The sequence below is a fragment of the Balaenoptera physalus genome, assembly GCF_965194825.1.
Source record: "Balaenoptera physalus genome assembly, chromosome: 2".
NCBI classification, from domain to species: domain Eukaryota; kingdom Metazoa; phylum Chordata; class Mammalia; order Artiodactyla; family Balaenopteridae; genus Balaenoptera; species Balaenoptera physalus.
The window spans coordinates 28,915,000-28,933,734 of NC_138883.1; the positions used below are offsets into that span (position 1 = coordinate 28,915,000).

The 18,735-nt window shown below is 55.2% G+C and overlaps 1 protein-coding gene and 1 long non-coding RNA gene across 10 annotated transcripts in view; one reads left to right on the top strand and one right to left on the bottom strand.

The window, feature by feature from the left end:
• Window positions 1-18,735, top strand: part of MIDEAS (mitotic deacetylase associated SANT domain protein) — a 67,643-nt gene that overhangs the window by 26,218 nt on the left and 22,690 nt on the right. For 3 of the 9 annotated variants that reach the window (XM_082451575.1, XM_082451576.1, XM_082451573.1), the window contains exon 1: window positions 92-395. The exons of 3 other annotated variants lie outside the window; for them this stretch is intronic. The gene's annotated coding sequence lies outside the window, so the exon portion shown is untranslated. Of the gene's footprint in view, window positions 1-89; window positions 396-18,735 lie in introns of those variants that run through there. 3 more of the 9 variants (XM_082451568.1, XM_082451574.1, XM_082451569.1) reach the window with 3 other exon arrangements.
• LOC309655980 lies at window positions 9,883-18,733 on the bottom strand. The gene is made up of 2 exons (XR_014261101.1): window positions 10,894-18,733; window positions 9,883-10,863 (listed from the first exon to the last, which is right to left on the bottom strand). It is a non-coding gene; the product is annotated as an uncharacterized lncRNA (long non-coding RNA).

Consider the following 18,735-nt stretch of genomic DNA (forward strand, 5'->3'; position numbering starts at 1 on the left):
GCCCTCTCTCTCTCTCTCTTTTTTTTCAAGCTGTGAGCTCAACCGATGAGTCAGAGCAGTGCAATCCTGACACTGCATCGCAGGACTGGGGGGTGACACGAAGGGAGGGAGAGCGACCGCGAGGCGGACACCACAGGCGCGGGTTGCGCCGAGGCTCCTGTGCCGGGAGCGAGGGGTGACAGCCCGCGCGTCCCGCCCGGGCCCTGCCAGCAAACTTCCCGGCCTCGGGAGGCGCGAGCTGGCGGAAATTCTGCGAGCGCCGCGGGGAGGCGGCGGCGCCTGTTTGTTTTTAAAATCGGGAGTGCGTGCAGGCGGCTGGAGCCTGGGAGGCGACCGAAGGCGGCGGCCCGCGGCGGAAAGGGGACAGCCGATGCCGGAGCTCGGGTAGGAGCAGGGTAAGTGGGGCTGTTGGGCCGGCGGCCGAGGCCTGCACGCGGCTCGGCGCAAAGCCCGCCCTGGCTGCGGCGGCCAAGGGACCCCGGGCTGCGCGCAAGCAGTGGCGGCTGGGCGCGCGGGCTGCAGCTCTGCAGGCGCGGCCCAGAGCGGGGGCGCGGAGCCACGGGGGGCGCGGCGCGGCAACTTCTGCTGCCGGAGCGGCCGGGGGTGGGGGCGCGCGCTTGTGTACGTGCGTTTGCCGCCCCGCCGCCCGCCCCCTCGGCGGCCCGCACCCCCCCCCCCCCCCCCGCCCGCAAGTGCCTGTGCAGCGCCAACCCGCCGTGTTTGTGCAGCTACGCAGCTCGCGCGCGGCCCCCGCCCACCCGGGCGCGGCCCCGGCAGGAAAACCCTCCCAAGCCTCCGGGCCCGCGGCGGTAGCGGCGGCTCCTCCTCCGCCTGAGCGAAACGTGGTGTCCACCAGGACCGGCTTGCGTGACCGAGCCTGGGTCCGGGAGGTACGGGAGGCTCTCGCGAGCTGCGGGAACTTGGTGCGGGAGCCCTTTCCCCTTCCCGTGTGCACCCGAGAGCGGACGTGGAAACTGCACGCGCGTCCGGAGTTTGGGGGACAGAGGTGCAGGGGTGTCAGGGAACCGGGGCCAGTGCAGCTGAGGCCTAAGCTGGAGCGTTTAGGGCGGGCGGACCGGCCTCACCCCGCGCACCGCGGTGCTGCCGGCTGCTGGCGCACCTCAGACCTGTCATCCTTCGCCCAACCCCTCACGCCCCGTGCAGCTGCGGCCTGCGGAGCTTTCCCGCCGCCTCACCTTGTGCTGCGTTTGGTGGTGCCTGTGCGGAACTCGGGAGCCCGGGTTTTTTTTTCTGGAGCCTGCGTAAGGCCGGCTTGGTGGCGGTAGTCATACCCCCCTTACAACTCACACATCCAGGAGCGTGTCCACTAAGTTGCACCTCTAGGGCCCCCACCAGGCTTCTGGATAAGGGCCTGACGCTTTCAAGCCTCAGCCCCAAGGAAGCCTCAGGAAGGCAGACCTAGAGGAGATACCTGCCACTCTAAAGTGGGAGCCCCTGGGTATTGCAGCCCAGCCTCCAGAGTGAGCTGCTGCAAGCATGAAAGGGGAAGTTACTCTCCCCCGTTTAAAACTTTGTTGGTCACAACTTTAGTGGCTACTTCCTGCTTCCACCGTCCCACCTGGGACCTGTGTGCCAGCCTGTGCAGCCTCGCTCAGGGGACGGTGGGATGGGGGAGAGCTGGCAGGCCTTGGGTGACTCTGGAGGCCGCCTAGGCACGTGTGTGCAGGGGATCCCTGTTGGCAGCTGTGGCTGGAGGGAGGGAAGGTCTGGCCTGCTCCAACAGGGGGAGCCTGGCCTGGTGGCAGCCTGGAGGTCTGGCCCCTCCTTGGCCTTGCAGCTTCAGGATTGAGACTGGAGGCCTGATGAAGGTGGAAGAAATGCAGCTCTGAGGAGAAGCCTCTTCTCCCTTGTGGGGCCCCGGCTAAGGGAAGGAAACCACTTGTCTTGCTCCAGAACCTCCTAGGGATGGTGTGCATGTGCCGCTTTAACATCAGAGAAATGCACCCTTTTCACAGGTTGTTAGATGGCTTCAGGATGAAGGGGAAAGGAGAAACCATCCCTGGTTGGGAATTTGTGGATCCTTTTTTTCCTATGGCTCTGGACAGTGAATAATAGGGGTGTAAACACTCAGTTACTGTGATAAACCATCTCATTGTATGGCTCTGGCCCAGTCTCTACTCTAATTGGATTGGCCTCTGGCAGGTTACTCTGGTCTGAGTAGCTCCCAGAGGCCAGGCGGGGTGAAGAACCTGGAGGGCTCCTCCCCCCCCTCCCCAACCATGCAGCTTGCTCTGGGACAACCTGACCACTGCCAGTGTGGTCTCTCCAAGCATCGGGAAGAACCCACACTCCTCCTGGCTCTGTCAGCCCCTCACCCCACCCTAGGAAAGAGTGCCCTGGAGTGCCCATGGGGATGAGAGTTCAACTTTTAAATGTGGGATTTAAAAATAGCTTGAGTGTTTAGCCCTGTGGGCTGCTGCTTTTAATAAATGGAGAAACAAAAAGGCAATATGCAGTTACAGATTTCAGCTGAAGACCTCCTGTGGCTGCAGAACTCAGGGAAGGGGTGCCCAGTGGAGCCAAGGCCTCTGGGCCCCTGAGTGGGAGAAGGATTGGCAGGGGGGTGCGCATGGAGCAGAGTATCCTGGAAGGGGAGTGGGTCCAGTCCAGGAATCTTTGGCATTGATAGCCCCTCTCCTGCAGTTGGGTCTCCCAGAAGGAAACCTTGCTCCTGGTGGAATGGGGATGGCCACAAGTAGCTGGGAGATTCCTGCGTATCCTTCTAATCCTGTTTCAAATGTCACTTCTTTGGAGAAGCCTCAGCCTTCTTCTGAATACTCATTTCCACCTTATATAGTCATTTGTGTACGTACTGTAATGTGGTGGTCAAAACATAAACTGGGAGCTAGAGTTCCTATACCTTCAAAGAGTCGAGGTGAGGATTTTGCGAGTTAGTACATATACATCAAATGTTGAAAGCACATTTCAGTATTATCATAGCTCTGCTCTAGCATATGCTCTATATTGTTACCACAGTGTCCGGCATCTAGTAGGTGTTTAGTATATGTTAGCTGAACAAATGAATGAAAGATCTCCATCCAGAAAACGTGGACTTAGCATGTGGTGGGCCCAGTGAGTCCTGCTGCGGGATTCATACTGTGCCATTGCTTTCAAAAGGGTTGGTCCATGTGTGAATCTGCTGCTGGTGAACCCAGTCTCCTGGCACTGCCCTATGGCTGGCCTTCTGGAGAGTGTGTCCCAGTAATCCTGACCCCAATGGGACCTCAGGGTGAAAGAGTGTTGGAGCCTCCTGCCTGGGAATCTGCTAACCTGGGCATTTCCTTTGGCCAGGCCAATTGGCACCCTTCCTGTGTGTGCTCGAATTAGTATAGAAGCAGCCTGGGGGCTCCATTCTTCCCTGACACACCACAGGCTGCAGGAAATGCAGCCAGGGGTCGTGTTCCATCGGAAGAGTTGCTTCTGCACAGGCAGGATCGCTTTGGCTGTGTGGGGCTGAACTAAATAAACTCCTTGAGCTGGGCTGGAGCTGGGTGGAGTGTGCTGAAATTCCCATTTCTTATTTGTGGGATCTGCATTTGCATTCGAAGCAACATTCAGGATATCGTGAGACTGTGAGCTCACTTTATGAATCAGAAGCGTTACAGCATAACTTCGGTGTTGGAAACTGCTCTTTGGAATCCAGATCACCCTCCCTCCACCCCCAACACACGCACACTTACAGGGGCTCTCACAGTCACACACTTGGGAACAATAACAGTTAGTGGGACATCAATTCAGATTCCAGAGCCATCAGGCAAAACTTGTGCACACCTACTTCCGTCCCCGCACTCAGAACACCATTCCTGGATGGTGTGTGGACGATAACCTGGGCAGTGACTCTGAAGGAAGCCTGGCAGGGGCATAGGAATGAGGCCTGGGCAGAGGTTCGTTCTTCAGCTTCCCCACTTGCTGTGTGGCTTTGAGCATGGCTTAACTTCCTGAGCCTCAGTTTCCCTACCTATAAAATGGGGATGATAATAATTACTCATAGGGTTGCTGCAAAGGTTAAACAGGATTGTGCATGCAACGTGACTGGCACACAGTAGGTACTCAACAGATGATGGCTAGCATTTCACCAGTTCCTACCAAGCCCAGCTCCTGTTTGCCTTTTGCTCCTTCCAGGGAAAAGGAAATGAAGGGTGTCCTGCTTGTGGTAGGAGGGTACCCTTCCAGGCCACTGGGCTTATGTAAATGAAGCTCATTTTCGAACTCCCTAGGCCCTGGGCAAAACTGTGTGATGCACTCCAGCCTGGACCAGCCCAGACCCTGCTGCCTGTGTACTTTTGCAAGGGATTCTGTCCCTGCAGCGGAGGGTTAAGGGCTCAGCTTCCCAGAGAACAGATTGTGCTCTCGGGAACCTACCCGCCCAGGCCTCAGGCTGAACTGCTCACGTGGGTGGGAGGAAGGCTGCTTTCTAAGCCAAGGAAAAAAATCCCCTTCTCTTCGGTTCACCTGAAGCCTCTCAGTGTGACCTCAATGGAGTTCGGGTGGAGCCTGGGGTGGGAGTTGCTCCTAAAAGCACTTTGGCTGTTTCACCAAGTAGCAAGGGTGGAGTGGGAGGGTGGGGGGAACACCAAGATATTATATAAGAAGAAAGTTAACACATGTCTGAAGAGAGCTGGGGTTTTGCAGGGGTGAGGGTCGGGGGCTCCCTGCGGGACTCAACTTACTGGTTGTGGTTTTCGGGGACTGGTGGGGAGGAGAGGGGCTGGAGGCCTGAGCCGTCCCAGGCAGTGGGTCTTGATCTTGCTCTTCCTGGAACGGATCCTGGTGCTATGGCCACCTGGGGAAGGTGCTCCCTGTTCCTCTGCCTTTCTCTCCAGCCACAGGGAGCTTGGGGTGAGTGTTATTTTTTCCAGGCAATGCTTCTTCCTCTAGGAGTCTCAGGAAGGGAGGAGGGGAGCAGCCAGGGCAGGTTTGTCCTGGCCGAAGCTTGGAGAGAGGCAAGTACAACAGGCTTGCAGCCAGAAGGGGGTTCCCTCTGAGGCCACCCATCTTCTCTGGGGAAATGGGGTCCAGAGAGGAAGGAAAATAGTGAGGGATTTCGATTCCCAGCTTTTTCCCAGCAGCTGGGCAGACAGAGACCCCAAGCCAGCCTGCTGTTGCCAGAATTTGCCAGTTCCTGGGAGGGGAAGGCCCTGGAACTCAGAAGAGATCTCAGAAAACGGCTTGAGTGATAACTCAAAATCCTGCAAGTTCAAGTAGTCTGGCCTTTCTCCCCCTTCCTCCTCCTCCTCCCCCCAGCCTGCCGGCAGCTCTTGGGGCGCATCTGGCTGGCCTCAGATCCTCCATCCCACCTGACCTGGCTTTGTCTGACCTCTTCAGCTGGCCCTGGGTCCTAGTTCTGGGCTCTCCAGCTCCCAGGAGTTACCCAGAGCTGGAAAACACTTTGGGACATCTAGTCCTTCACTTTCAAATGGGGAAGCTGAGAGACAGCGAGTTCCTTGAGGTTCCATAGACTGTCCCCACTTTCGCTTCACAGAGGAAAGGCTCCTCTGTCCTGCCCCTGGTCCCTGCCCCTCCCAGTTTCGAAACGGGGGAAGGGCCGTTTCAGTGCAGGAAGAGCCCAGAGGAATACTGTCTCGGCTCCTGGGTGTGGCCCAGTCTTCAGCTGGCTCCATAGTTATTTGTCTGTTTGTGTGTGTGTGAGTGAGTTTTGTGGTTAGGAGACTGGATCTGACTGAAAGCAGAAGTACCCATGCTCTGTGGGCCGTGCAGCGTGCAGATTGGGCTGTACAGGGACAGTCGGGAGAGGAAGACAGGGGGCAGAGGCCCCTCTGCATGGTGGCTGCTGGTGCTCTTTTTGTCCTTGCACAGTGCTTGCACACTTGAGTGTAAACAGCCCTTCCAGGTTGCTAGCAGCTGCCTTTCCTTGCTGGCTTTGGGCAGAAGAGGTACCAAAAATAACCAGGCGGGCACTTCTACTTGTGGGACTTTCACTGTGGTGGCCTCGGGGCAGGCTTACTTGCTCCCTGCAGGCCCCGGTGCCTCTGGCATCCCTGTTCAGACTTTCTGTGACCACCCTCTCCCCAGCCTCCCTCAGGTGATGGCACTTTCCCTTTTATTGCTCTTAGAGGGAGCCCAGGAGGGTGGAGGCTCCACTATGGGCTTGGAAGCTCTGCCAGGTTTTATCTGGGGACTCTTGTCCCGCCATGTCCCTGCAGGCCCTGCTGGCGCAGCTGAGTTCTGGGGAGGCCTGTGCTGAGTGTGCTTCTCGTGGGTCCCTAGGCCAGATGCCTGCAGAGCCCAGCACTGTTGCTGGGATTCCTAGTCCCCTTGTCCTGTTCCTGTCTGGTCAGCCCTGCTCTCAGCCGGCTGTGGAACTGGAAGAGGCCATTTCATTCCCTTCCAGGTGTTGAAGACTAATAATGAATGATTTGCCCCTGCCCAGCAAGGGGGAAATGAAATCACATTTATCGAGCTCTTACTTTGTGCCAGGCACTCCATACATAATATATATATATATATATAAAACCCTCAATTAATCCCACAATAACTATGAGATGAAGATATTGTGCCCATTTACTGGTAGGGAAACTGAGGCCCACAGAGAGGCAGGTGATTGGAGAAGCCAGGACACATCCTGTTTGACCCCAAAGCCCTGTCTTTTTCCCAGGCAGCTCCCACACTTCTCCTGGCTATTTTCATGTGCACAGGGAACAGTACTTTGACCCTCGGAATGAAGTGTTGATGGTAGGAATTCAGGCACCATTAGCTGGCTGATAGGGGAGATATTTTGGGCTGGGAAAGGTGGGGAAGACCCCTCTGAGGCCTCCCTCTCCAAACACTTTACAGGGTAGCGAGAAGCCCAGCCTGAGCCACGGGGCCCTGCTGTGCAGGGCAATAGGTACATGGGGGTCCACTGTGTTTGTGTGTTGGGGGGGATTGCTGGGGAGTCACTCGTGCATGGGAGGAGTGGAAAGGTTTAGTTTAGCCCTCCCAGAAACCTTGCAAGCGTCTCCATCTCCCCAAATATCCCAGCCTCCGTAGTCTGAGAACAGCTCTAGGACCATAGGCTGGGAGTGGGTGGGATCTTGGGCCTCCCTTCCTGGCTGCTGGGTCTGACCCCAGGGCCCATCATGCCGGCTGGCTTGGCCCAGGTCCCAGAGAGCCTGGTTGGTGTGTACTCGGGGTTTGGGCTGGATGCTCTGCTGGTGCCCGGTGCCAAAGGCCTCTGGGTGTATTTCAGGAACAATAAAGAATAAATCAACACAGGAGAAGAGGGCCTGCAGCAGCTGCTCAGAGACTGGAGAAACGCAAGGAATGTGTGAGCATTTGGCCGAAGCCCTGGATCTTGACCGGGACCTGAGAAAGGCCATGACACTGACTGGATGGCTGGACGAGGGGGGCAGGTGGCTGGCTCTCTGTGCCCGCTCTGCAGCCCGTCTAGGAGGCCCCAGGCAGCCATGTTGAGAGCTGCCCCACCTCTGCTGGCAGCAAGGTTTTGTTCTTCTTGGTCACTAGCAAGTATTGGGGAGCCATATTATCCCCATTCTTATCCTCCAAACCAGCAGGATGACCCCCTGAAAAAACTCCCCTCCCCCTCTCCCCCCAGCCCATCAGGTAGGTCTTAGCTCCTTCTGGAGCTGGCCAGGCAGATGAGCCAGAGCTGATGAAGACGCCACAACTAGACACCGCTCCCACCCCCCCACCCCCCCCACCCCCGCTTCCTTTCTCCTGAGAAGAAGAGACAGCAGAGCCAGGTCTGAGGGAGTGCTGAGTGTGAGAACATCCCGTGGGAGGCCCTGACCCCAGCTCTACCCAACTAATGAGCTGTGTGTTCTTGGGCAAATCATGTTACCTCTCAGGGCTTCAGTCCCATCAGCCATGAAATTGAGATTTGGACCAATGATCTTTGGAGTGGGTGGGCACTATCTGTCTCCCTTATTTAGGATGTGCAATGAACAACCTTTATTTAGTAGTTTCACTTCGTGAGAGGAAACCCTTCTGAGAGCCCCATGCAGACAGGTGGCTTGTCATGCTGGGGCTGATGCTCAGTGCCCTGGGTGGGGGGCATTGGCACTAGTAGGAACCCAAGCATGGACTGACTTGACCCAGATTTCAGTGTGCCAGGGGAAGGGGCAGGAGCCTGGGCCCCATGGGGATTTGGGGCGAGTCACGGCTTTATTTTTAAAGAGCTGTTGGCCAACTGTGGGTGTGGGGTTGGAGAGTGTGGGAGGGATGTGGCTTCCTCTTGAACTGAAGATGTTGAGCTTCACAGGTTGGCCCAGTGGTGGTAATCACCAGTAGCTTCATTTTCAAAGCCACTCGCCTCCCAGGCCTCTCTCACTCACCTTTCCTGACCAGCCACACTTCCAGGACATGACTGGTTTTCAGGCCAGCTGAAGCCGCTCTCCAGGGAGAAGATGTGAACAGCCCAGAGGCTGCTGCCATCCATCCCAAATAGCCTGATGTGTACCCAAGCAGGAGGCTGAGCCTGAAGCCCTGCAGAAAAGGCTCTGGGTTCCAGTCCTGGCATTGCCTCTATACTCCTGTGACCTCAGATCTTCAGGTGCCTCGTTGAGAAACGGGAGTGTAATAATACCTGCCTTGCCGTGAGGATTAAACGGGATCATGTGTGTAGAGTGCTCAGCACCATGCTTGGCACATAGTAGTGCCCTCAAGAAATGTCAGAGGTGGAGATGATGGTGAAGTAGAAGCCTTACATTTGTGATGTTGAGGTTTCACTTTGGCTCCAAGCCCTGCCCAGTGTCTTGCCAAAAGGTGCGGCCTCCTAAATGGAGGCATGAAGCGTTGTTATTGGCGTCCTTGATTCTGGGCCTTGATTCTTGCTCCTGTCTGTGTATTTGCAGGCAAGTTTCTTTCCTTCTCTGGGCTGCTTTGTGGAACAAGGAATTGGACTGAGTGAGCTGCAACATCCCTTGATATTTGGAATCTGTTCAGCTTCCGCAGCTATGCCCTGCTTTGGTGGCTGGCTCTGAAGAGAGGCACAAGCCACCTTTCTCCATGCGGTGTGGAGGCTCTTATTCCAGAGGGTGATCCTGCTGACTGCAGCTCCCAGCTCACGCCTGCAGTCCTCCCACCTCAAAGCCCTGTGGGCTCTCCTAGCTTCCAGGGGGTCTTACGGATGTTCACGATCTCGAGGGGAGACTGTTTCTGCAGGCTGGGGCTGGGATTATTTCTTGGGAGGGAGTGTTATATACTATGCTGTACTTGGAAATGGCCCCAGGAAAAGCATCAGTTCTGGGAGGGAGCATGAGAAAGGGGAGGATCCACAGCTGGCTTTGTGGGGTTCTCATGTATAGCATTCCTTCTGAAGCCCACAACAAGTGTAGATTTGGGATTTTTCTGGAAGGATGATGGAAAGACCAGGGACTTTAAAGGCAGACAACAAGATTTTGAATCTTGCTTCTGCCACCTTAATAACAGAGCCTCAGTTTCCCTCTGTAGAATGGGAACAATGAGATGCCTGGGTGGGAAGTTTGTATGTGTGGATTAGGGTATGTCAGGTGCCTGGCGTGGGGAAAGTGCTCTGTATATGTTAGCTTCCTTCTTTGGGGAAGGATCTGCCTTTTGGACATTCTGTAGACTGGCTGGGGAAGTGAAGATGTTTGCTTGTGGCCGTCTTCTCAGGGAGAAGTAGGGCTGAATAACAAGCTGTTACAGCCCTAAAGGGCTCTCCCTCCCCAGCTGTTTTGATTCCGGGATCAAGATTGGGGTCAGGTTCAGTGTGTGTCTGGTGTGGAGCTACCCAGGTATTTGCAAAAATCTGAGGTCTGCAGCTTCCTAGGGCTGTGCAGAAGGTGTGGAGAATATGGTCTGAGTAAGGAAGGAGTGGCCTTTCTGAGCTGAGAACTTGACAAGTTACTTCTAACTTTCATTTCCTGTAAATTCCCCAAATTTCCTTCTATTTTTGATTTCTAATTTTATCTCGTTTTGATTGGAGAACATACTTTGTATGATTTCAACCCTTTCAAATTTATTGAGACTTGTTTTATGGCCTAATTTATGATCTATCCTGGAGAATATTCTATGTACCCTTGAGAAGAATGCATATTCTACTGTTGTTGAGTGGAAGGTTCTATGGCTATGTGTTAGGTCTATTTGCTTTATAGTGTTCAAGTCTTCTGTTTCCTTATTGATCTTCTGTTTAGTTGTTGTATCCATTCTTGAAAGTGAAGGCTCCAACTCTTATTGTTGAATTGTCTATTTTCCCCTTCAATTCTGACAGTTTTTGCTTCATGTATTTTGGGGGCTCTGTTGTTAGGTGCAAATACATTTATAATTGTAATATCCTCTTAATGGGTAGACACTTTTGTCATTATAAAATGTCCTTTGTCTCTAACGAGTTTTTGTCTTAAAGTCTATTTTGTTTAATATTAGCATAGCCATTCCCAGCTCTCTTTTGGTTACTGTTAGCATGGTATATCTTTTTCCATCCTTTTACTTTCAACCTATTTGTGTCTTTGAATCTAAAGTGTGTGTCTCTTGTTAACAGTTGGATCATGGTTTTTTTAAACCCATTTTACCAAACTCTGCCTTTTAATTGGGGTGTTAATCTATTTACATTTAAAGTAATTATTAAAAAGGTTGGATTTATGTCGGCCATTTTTGCTATTTGTTTTCTGTCTAATGTCTTTTTTTGTTCCTCTGTTACTCTGTTACTGTCTTCTTTTGTGTTAAATAGATACTTTTGAGTATACCATTCCAGAGCTGTAAAATGGGACAAAGAAGAGCGAGGGTTAAGTAAGATGTTGCCAGCAATGCACTCAGCCGCAGTGTTTGGCAGATAGTAAAAGCTCAGTAAACATGGGCACTCAGTTGGGCCTTAGGCACTCTAAGAGCCATAGTCAGCCCTAGGGCTCATGGGACCCCTCATGCCTCCTGTGCAGGGCATGGGACCCCTCATGCCTCCTGTGCAGGGCACGACACCCTGGCAGGTGGCTCCCAGGGGAGTGAGGAGCAGTGGGTCCTTGGAAACTGCACTGTGCCAGGCCCTGACCCTCTAGCTGTTCCTCTGCTCCAGCACCTGGGCACCACCTGGGCACCACCTGGGCTGCTTATGAAGCATTGTGGATTTCCCACCTTGATTTCCCACCGTTACCAGACCCATGAACTAATAATCTCTCAGGGTAGGTTTGAGAACCACTGCTCAACACTGACAGGCAGCAGAGGTGATGGAGACCTGGTTTGGACTTGGTAGGCTTGGATTAGAATCCTGGCTCCTCACAAAGGACCTCCAGCTGTGACCTGGAACAAGTTACTTTTCAGAGCCAACCTTTCCTCATTTCTCAGATAGGGATAAGTGGTTATACAAATGAGCAATACTCACACACATTGGACACATGAGCAGTGCTGGTGTCTACTATTTATTGTGGCAGTTGCTTATTACAAAGGTGATTCCTGGACACAGGCCTTCTCCACCCCCGCACCCCAACCCCCGGCTCCCAAATTCCTCAAAGGCAGAAACCATTGAGTGGCGGGTCCTGGACCAGACACCGGGTTACCTGACAACCAGTTCACTGCCCTCTCCATTGGGCCACACTGCCTCCAGGCTCTGCTTCTCCCAGCCTTGCTACGGAAACAGAAGGGAATTGCAGAAGCCTTGTGAGCTAGTGGTTAATAGCGAGTAAGAGCACCAAGATTCAGAAAGGGTGAGAACAGTATGTGCCGGAGGGCTGCCTGGAAGAGGTAGGCTTTGAAGGGAGGCAGGTTGTCAGAGTGGAGGCAGGGCTTCCAGGCAGAGGTGACAGCTCCAGCAAAGGCTCAAAGCCAGGGAACTCTCCCCAGGGTCACTTATTCCCTGTGTGTATCTCGAGCCCCAGGACAGGCCACCTTGCGTTATAATCAATGTGTGTTTCTGTTTTTCTCCCCCAATGGACTGGGAGCTCTGTGTGGGTAGGGACTGTACCTCGTCTCCTGTGTCTCCCCAGAGCCTGGCTTACAGCCAGTGCTCAGCAAATGCTTGTTGAGTGGATGAAGGGGCAGTGGGCAGACCTGCAGGGCTACAGAGGGTGTGTGTGTGTGGGAGGGCGCAGTAAGCAGGGCAGGGCCATGTTAAGGGAGGTCCCTGTGAATGGCCTTCTCTGTATGTTTGGTCTGGGACAGAGTCTGGCACTGGGCCTCAGGCACAGACTCCAGGGAGCCCTGCCCTAGACCTGCCGTTGAGCCAGGCCCTTCCAGAAGGAGAGCCAGGCCCTTCCGGAAGGGGAGGGGGGAGCTGGAGCAGCCTCTGGTGGCGTGAGCCCTGTAGGGCATAGAGAGGGTTGTGAGGTCCTCATGAAGCCCTCTCCAGAGGCTCAGTCACTGAAGGGCTGGCTGCCGGGACACTTGCTTTGTCTCTTCTGGAGAGAGCCTAATCCTGCCAGCTTCCATTTTACCCCCTGGGAGTCCCGAGTCCTGTAGAAGGGGGTTTCCTGAGTTGCCTGTGATCCTTTGTGGCCCTTGTCTAGGAGGGAGGCAGCCAGTCCCCCTCGAGTATGGGCGGAAGCTGGGCCTGGAGGCTCAGTCCTTTCCTGGCTCTGCCTACGACTCAGTGTTTTCTCTCTGCCTCAGCTTCCCTCCTACAAAACGGATCTGCTATCCTGACTTTTATGGACATCCTGGGGGTGTTTGTGGGGTAGTGGGGGAGGAGATGATAAAGGTAGATGCCTGAATGAAGCCCTGGGGGGTGCATCATAAGGCAAAGGATTTCCTCTTACCTGTATCCCTTTAAAAGCATCTCAGTGTTGGCATTTTTACAGTCAAAGCTCAAACTGCAGGCAGCTCGAACCCTGGCCAAGCCTCTGAGCCTGTCCGGCTTGATGGCTGAGCCCCTGGGACTCATGATGCCCTGGCCTATAAGGGCTGAAGTTCAGTCTGGAGAAGTGATAATCCAGGGACTCTCTCTGGACTGGGAACGGGCACAACGCGGGGCCTGCTCTCTCACACCCCCAGGGGAAGTGACACTTGTGGGAGGCAGGTCCTCATCTCTGTGGCTGGCGTCTCCTTCCTTATTGGTTTTACATATCCCTTGAGAACAGGACTTGTATGTCCAGTGGCTTGGAGAAATGGGGCCCTGCAGCCTGGGTGTGAACTCCCAGTTAGAGGGGGTGTACACAGCATTGAGATGATTGCACTGTGCCCAGAGGCAAGGTCTACCTAGGGCCTGGGTAACTCTAGCTGGCCCAAGATGGCAATTTCAGACCACTCGCCCAGTCTGGCTGTAGCCAAAGGCCCCCGAGTATTTGAGAGAGAGCTTTTCAGGATGTGAGTCTGGACTGGAGGGCCAGCTGGGCCATGCAGGTCTCCTCTAGGGAGGGGCCCTCATCACTGCCCCGGGCATCCTAGCCAGATACCTTGGTGTCTTCAGGCTCAGCCCAGCCATGTCAGGGCATGAGATAAACAGATCCACAGGCTCATGTCTCTGGCCTTGGTCTAGGCAGGAGGGAAGCCTTGAGGGAAGAAGAATGGGACAGGGCAACAGTGGGACTGGCACTTTCTCAGTTGTCCTGCATGTAGTGTGGGGCAGTGAGTGACAGTCAAGGGGCAAGTGGCTTATGGTCCTGCAAGTGGAGAAGGATTTGTGTTCAGCTTAGTTGGATAGGGCCTGGGGCCACTGATGGGATGGGATGGGGTGGGGTTAGGAGGCTGGGCCTCTTCACTTCATCTCAGCATGACGTGCTCAGGAGCTCTGATGTGCATCAGGGAGAGAGACCAGAAGTCAGGGCTGGGCAGGAGCCCACGGTGGATACACTGGCCGTGAGCAGTGGCTCTGACTCACCTTGGGTGCAGTCTTGAATGAGCAGCCTAAGAGGCAGGTACAAGCCAAGTGCCAAGGTACAATGATCTGCAGACTCTGCCCCCTGGGGTTTGCTGTCTGCTGGGGACTAAGAAATAGGCACCCAGAATTCAGTGTGCTGAGTCCAGTCATGGGGTTTAGGAGGTATTATGGGCTCTGAGTATAGTACCTGGCTCAGACTTGGGATGAGGGCAGACTTCCCAGAGGAAGCAGTGTCTGAAACCTGAAAGGTGAGTAGGACTTGGTCAGATGAAAAGGTTGGGAATGTGTGCTAGGCAGAGGAACTGCCTGGTCACAGACCTGGAGGCAAAGCAGGAACAGCGTATTGGAGCAGGAACAGCACTGAGTGATGGCTCCAGCGTGGAGTGTTGAGAGAAGTGGCAGGAGCCCAAGTCTGCAGGGACCTGTGGGCTGCATAGGGAGTTTAGACTTTGTCCTAAGACAGCCTCTTTGGTGCTCAGTGAGCTGGCTGGCCTAGAGATTCGGGGCTTTGTTGGGTGCCATATTTAAGTCTGTTTGCCTCGGGTTGGAGATGCATGAGCTGTGACTCCCCCTCTTCCTAGTGCTGAGTCTGCGGGGCCAGGCGTGGCCCAGGTAACAGCAGGAGCTTGGAGCATTAGCCTCCCAGGGTCGGGGGGTCCTTCAGTTGGCTCTCAGCCCCAGGTCAGAGCTGAGCCCCCGTGGCCACCGGGACCAAGCTGGGCACCCCTTTCCTGGCCTGTGTAACCTTGACTCACAACAGTCTTGTCTCTTGGATGGCCGCATTGAGTGCCCCAAGCTTGTGAGTGGCCCTGGTCCCCTCAGTGGTCATGCATGGCCTGGCCCCATTGCCCTGTGGTGAGGGCTCACTGGACTCCCCCAGCCAATGTCACGCATGCGGCTGGGCTGCTGATGGCACGTGGGGAGCAGTATGTGTTCTGGTTGCTGTCCTTGGAGGGCGTGGTGTCACCACGAGCATAGAACACCCAACAGCCTTTTCAGTACCTTCCCTCATGTGTCTGCAGAATACATGTGGTTTCAGCACTGTTTTCTTTACTTAGTGCACATTGCTTCTTCGGTAGAGAGAAAGTGTTTCTCACCATAGATGCTCCTGAAAGCCCCAGCGGTCCCTGGCTGTTGAGATCAGATGCTGGCTGTGTCTTCTGCCCAGGGCTGTCTGTGGTGTGGTCAGGGACTGGTTGCAGCAGCGAGGCTCCCGGAGGAAGCGAAGAGTGAATAGAGCCTTGACAGTCAAACAGACTGATAGAGTGGGTGTGAGTGTCTGGGGCCCCATGATGTCTGTGGGTTTCCTTTTGCAGTGTTTCTGCATCCGTTGTCAGAGGCCCTGCAGCTGGTCCCAAGGGTGAGCTGCCTGCAGGAGTTCCTCATTACACCCTCTTCCCTGCAACTTCAGGGAGTTGGCCCATCGGTTGGGAGCCTTCAGAAAGGACGGCTTGCTTCCTCTTCCTCATTGTGAGGAAGACCAGGCAGACTTCCACCTGAGGGACAGAGGAGGAGGGCTGGGGCAGAAGAAATGGGAGGAAGTGGCTCAGTCCTGGCCATACTCGCAGGCTGTGAGGTATGAGTGGCGTATGAGAGCTGGCAGCCCCACCTGCAGCCACCAGAACTGAGGCAGGGGTGGGCTTGCAGGGGCTGGAGGGTCCAGATCTGGAGAATGAGGCGGAAGTGACCAGTGCAGTCTCAGGCCTCCCTGCCAGTGGAACTCCCACACCTGCTGGCGCCTCTGTGAGGCGGCCCCCCTTCCCTTCCCTCCCTTCCTGTAGGTCTGAGGGTCTCAGCTGTACCAGCGCAGAATAGGAGAGGTTTATCTGCCAACAGTTCAGGTGCGGGGAAGGGGCTTCCTAGCGCCAGTGAGTACGGATATCTGTGTTGGGAAAATCCTTGCTCTGAGACTGTCAGGAGCATGCTGTGGGAGGGAGGTGTGCAGAAAGGGCCTGGTGTCTTAGCGGCATGGCTTAGGGACAGGGAATAAGAGCTTGGTCTTGGAGTCAGACGGACCTAAATTCAAGCCCTGGCTCTGCAACGTAGTTACCGTGTGACCACTGGCAATTTTTTCAGCCCTTTAGAGCTTGTCTAGCTCACCTGTAAAATGGAGGTTAAAATAACACTGCTTCATGCTTTGACTTCATGCTGCTTTATAAAGCTGTTGTGGGAATTAAACATGCACACAGTACTTAGGATCTGCCTGGTACAGGTGCGTTGTTGTTGTTGTTATTATTACAACTACTAGCTGTTACTACTACTGCTACATACCCTACTACATACCCTGCTGCCTTGGTGTGTCCCCTCCCTTCCTACCTCCCAGGCCTCTTCCACTCTCCCCCCGCGCCCCCCCCGCAACAGCCCAGATAATGACCTTTCTTCTTCGAGGGTCCCAGGTCCGGGTGTCTGTGCTCTTAGCATCGTTAGCAGCCTTCCAATGGGGATGACAGGGAGGCCTCTGCAGAAGCTTCAGCCTCCCCAGAACTGGCCCCCTTGATTTCTTCTAAACAAGTCCCTGGTCCAGCTTTGGAAACCTACTGTGGTGTCAGGAGTGAAGGCCCCCCTCGATGTGTAGGGTGGGGGGTGGGAGGCAGAGCAGGCCTGACCAAGCAGCTGCAGGCGAGCCAGCGTGGACTGGGGCAGGAGCAGCCCTGCCTTGGATCCCCTTTCACAGACTCCGCCCCCATCTCCCCAGCCCCAAGTGTGCAGTCGCCCTCCCCTAGGCGCTGAGCGGCCATCCCTGCGCCTGGTACCCTCCATCAGGCAGCACGCGCACGTGCACTCAGGCCCATCTGCCACGTGTGCCTTCCCTTCCTCCAAGCCCCAAGCCTGTGCTGTGGCTCACCAGGCAACAAGACTGCGATGGGGGGGTGCCTGTACTGCCGGGGGAGGGGAGGCTCCCAGTTCCCTGGAGGCACGTGGACCTGCCAACTCCCCCCCCCCCCGCCCCCCCACAGCACGTTCTTCCTTCCTCTGTCTTGCTTCTGCAGGCACACACGTACTTATAGTTGGTTCATTCTGATTGGAGAGGCAGAGCCGGACTCCTATAGCCGGGACGGCCCCACCCTGCAGCTTCACGATGGCGCCCAGGGTTGTTTTCAGTCTGGGGGCTGGCTTTTGGGCCTCTGCTCTGTATTGGGTTGGCTGTCAGGGAATGAGAGTTTAAAAGCAAGAGAAAGGGGTTTGTTCAGAAGGCGGTTTCTGTGGCCTCAGCACTCGCTGCTTGTCCGAATCTTCCCCCGGTGGCGGGGCCTGGGTGACTTGGACGCCCTCCTAGTCTCCCCCTCCCCCAGCTTCCATATGCGAGACAAAGCGGGTGCGAGCACGGAGAGTCGCTCTCACTCACAGCAGGGCCGGGAGCTGAGGAAGGAAATGGAGGAGGAAGTTCCTCCCCTTCTGGGTGCTGGGTGAAAGTGAAAGGTAGCAGGGGGTTGGAGTGAGTCACGGCCGCCGCGGGAGGGGAAGAGCTGGGGAGGTGCGGAAGCGTGCGGAGGAGCGATAGCACGGCCGCCTCCCTGGGGCCAGGGGCATCGCCGGGTGTAGCCAGGGCTTCATACCAGAGCCTGCCCGGCATGCCCGGCATGCCCAGCCAGCCCAGCCAGCCCTCCTCTGCGCCTCTCGGCTGGTTTCCTGGGAACTCGAGGGGCTGCTAACGATGACCTGGGGCGTCTAGGTTCTGACGTCTGAGGTCAGCCTGGACCTTCAGATTTATTCGCGGGGGCTTCCTGAGCTCCCCTCCTCTGCTAGACGGACTGGCTCAGGAGCAGAATCTTAGCATGGGGAAGAGGTGGGCCATGTAGCTTCCACCCTCACCAACTTCCCAGAGAGGCAAACAAAACAAAAGACAAAACCAACCCTCTCTGAAGAAAGAAAAAGTCTTTGAAAATACACGCAAGGTATAGGTGTAAGTTATAACTTGCATGTAAATAATAAAAACACATGTAAATTATAAAATACTGGTCTCAATTCCTCTGTAGCAGGATAAATAGAGCAACCTTTTTTTTTTTTTTTTTTTAATCAAGTTAGAAAACAAACACAGGAACACTGTGAGCACTTTAGTCACACCATGTCATGGAGAAACCTTCTGGACTTAAGTTCTAGAAATCTGCACCCCCCTCAATATCGTAGCTATACTCTTCCTTTGCTCAAGATGCCAGGAGTTCTTTGGCAGTGGAGGAGGGTGGGTGGGGACTGTTGACCAGCTACCAGGCCAGATCCTGTCTCCAGTCAGCCCAGGCTGCAAAACAGGTTTCCATGCTTGGTTGGGGAACACTGGCAGCCACGGTTCCACCCAGCAGCTCCTCCCAGGGGTGGGGTTAGGACTGCACACACCCTTCTGAGGCCTCACCTACGTGCCTCAGTGTAAAGGACGTGGACCCAGGACTCTGCAAGGGCCTGTTGGAGCTCCCGGCCCATGGGCTGCACAGTTGGGAACGGCTAATATTTTCTCCATTTCCTGTCTGAGAGGTGCATGGAGTGTCAGAGGAGGCATTGGCTGAAAACACTCCTGCGGGGTCTACTGGGGAGGCCACTGCCTGGACAGATGTGAGAGGACCTGCTTGGCTGCCCAGTAGGCTGAGGCCTGGCTTCAGAGGAGCAGAGAACCCAGCATGGCCTTTGTTACCCCTTATCCCAGCTTGACTGCAGGGGTTCAGGCTGGATCTCAGCCCCACTTGCCCCCTCGGCAGGTACTTTTGTGCAGTGCGCAAGTTACACAACCAAACGCAGCAGTCCTGGACACTAACCAGGAGGGTGAGGTGGTGGGACAAGGGAGAGTCCCAGAGCACCCTGGGGGATGTTGCCGCCTTCTGGTAGCTTCTGGTAGCTCCACCAAGGTCCTGGCTCCTGCCTCACCAGTGCTGCTCTGTGACCTTGGGCTTGTCCCCAGGAGGCAGTGGAACTGTAGGACCCTTGAGACCCTCCCCTCACACTTGTGCTGCTCTCTGGGGCATCCTGGGAGGCTGTGGCTGACACTATTACTGTTCTTCTGT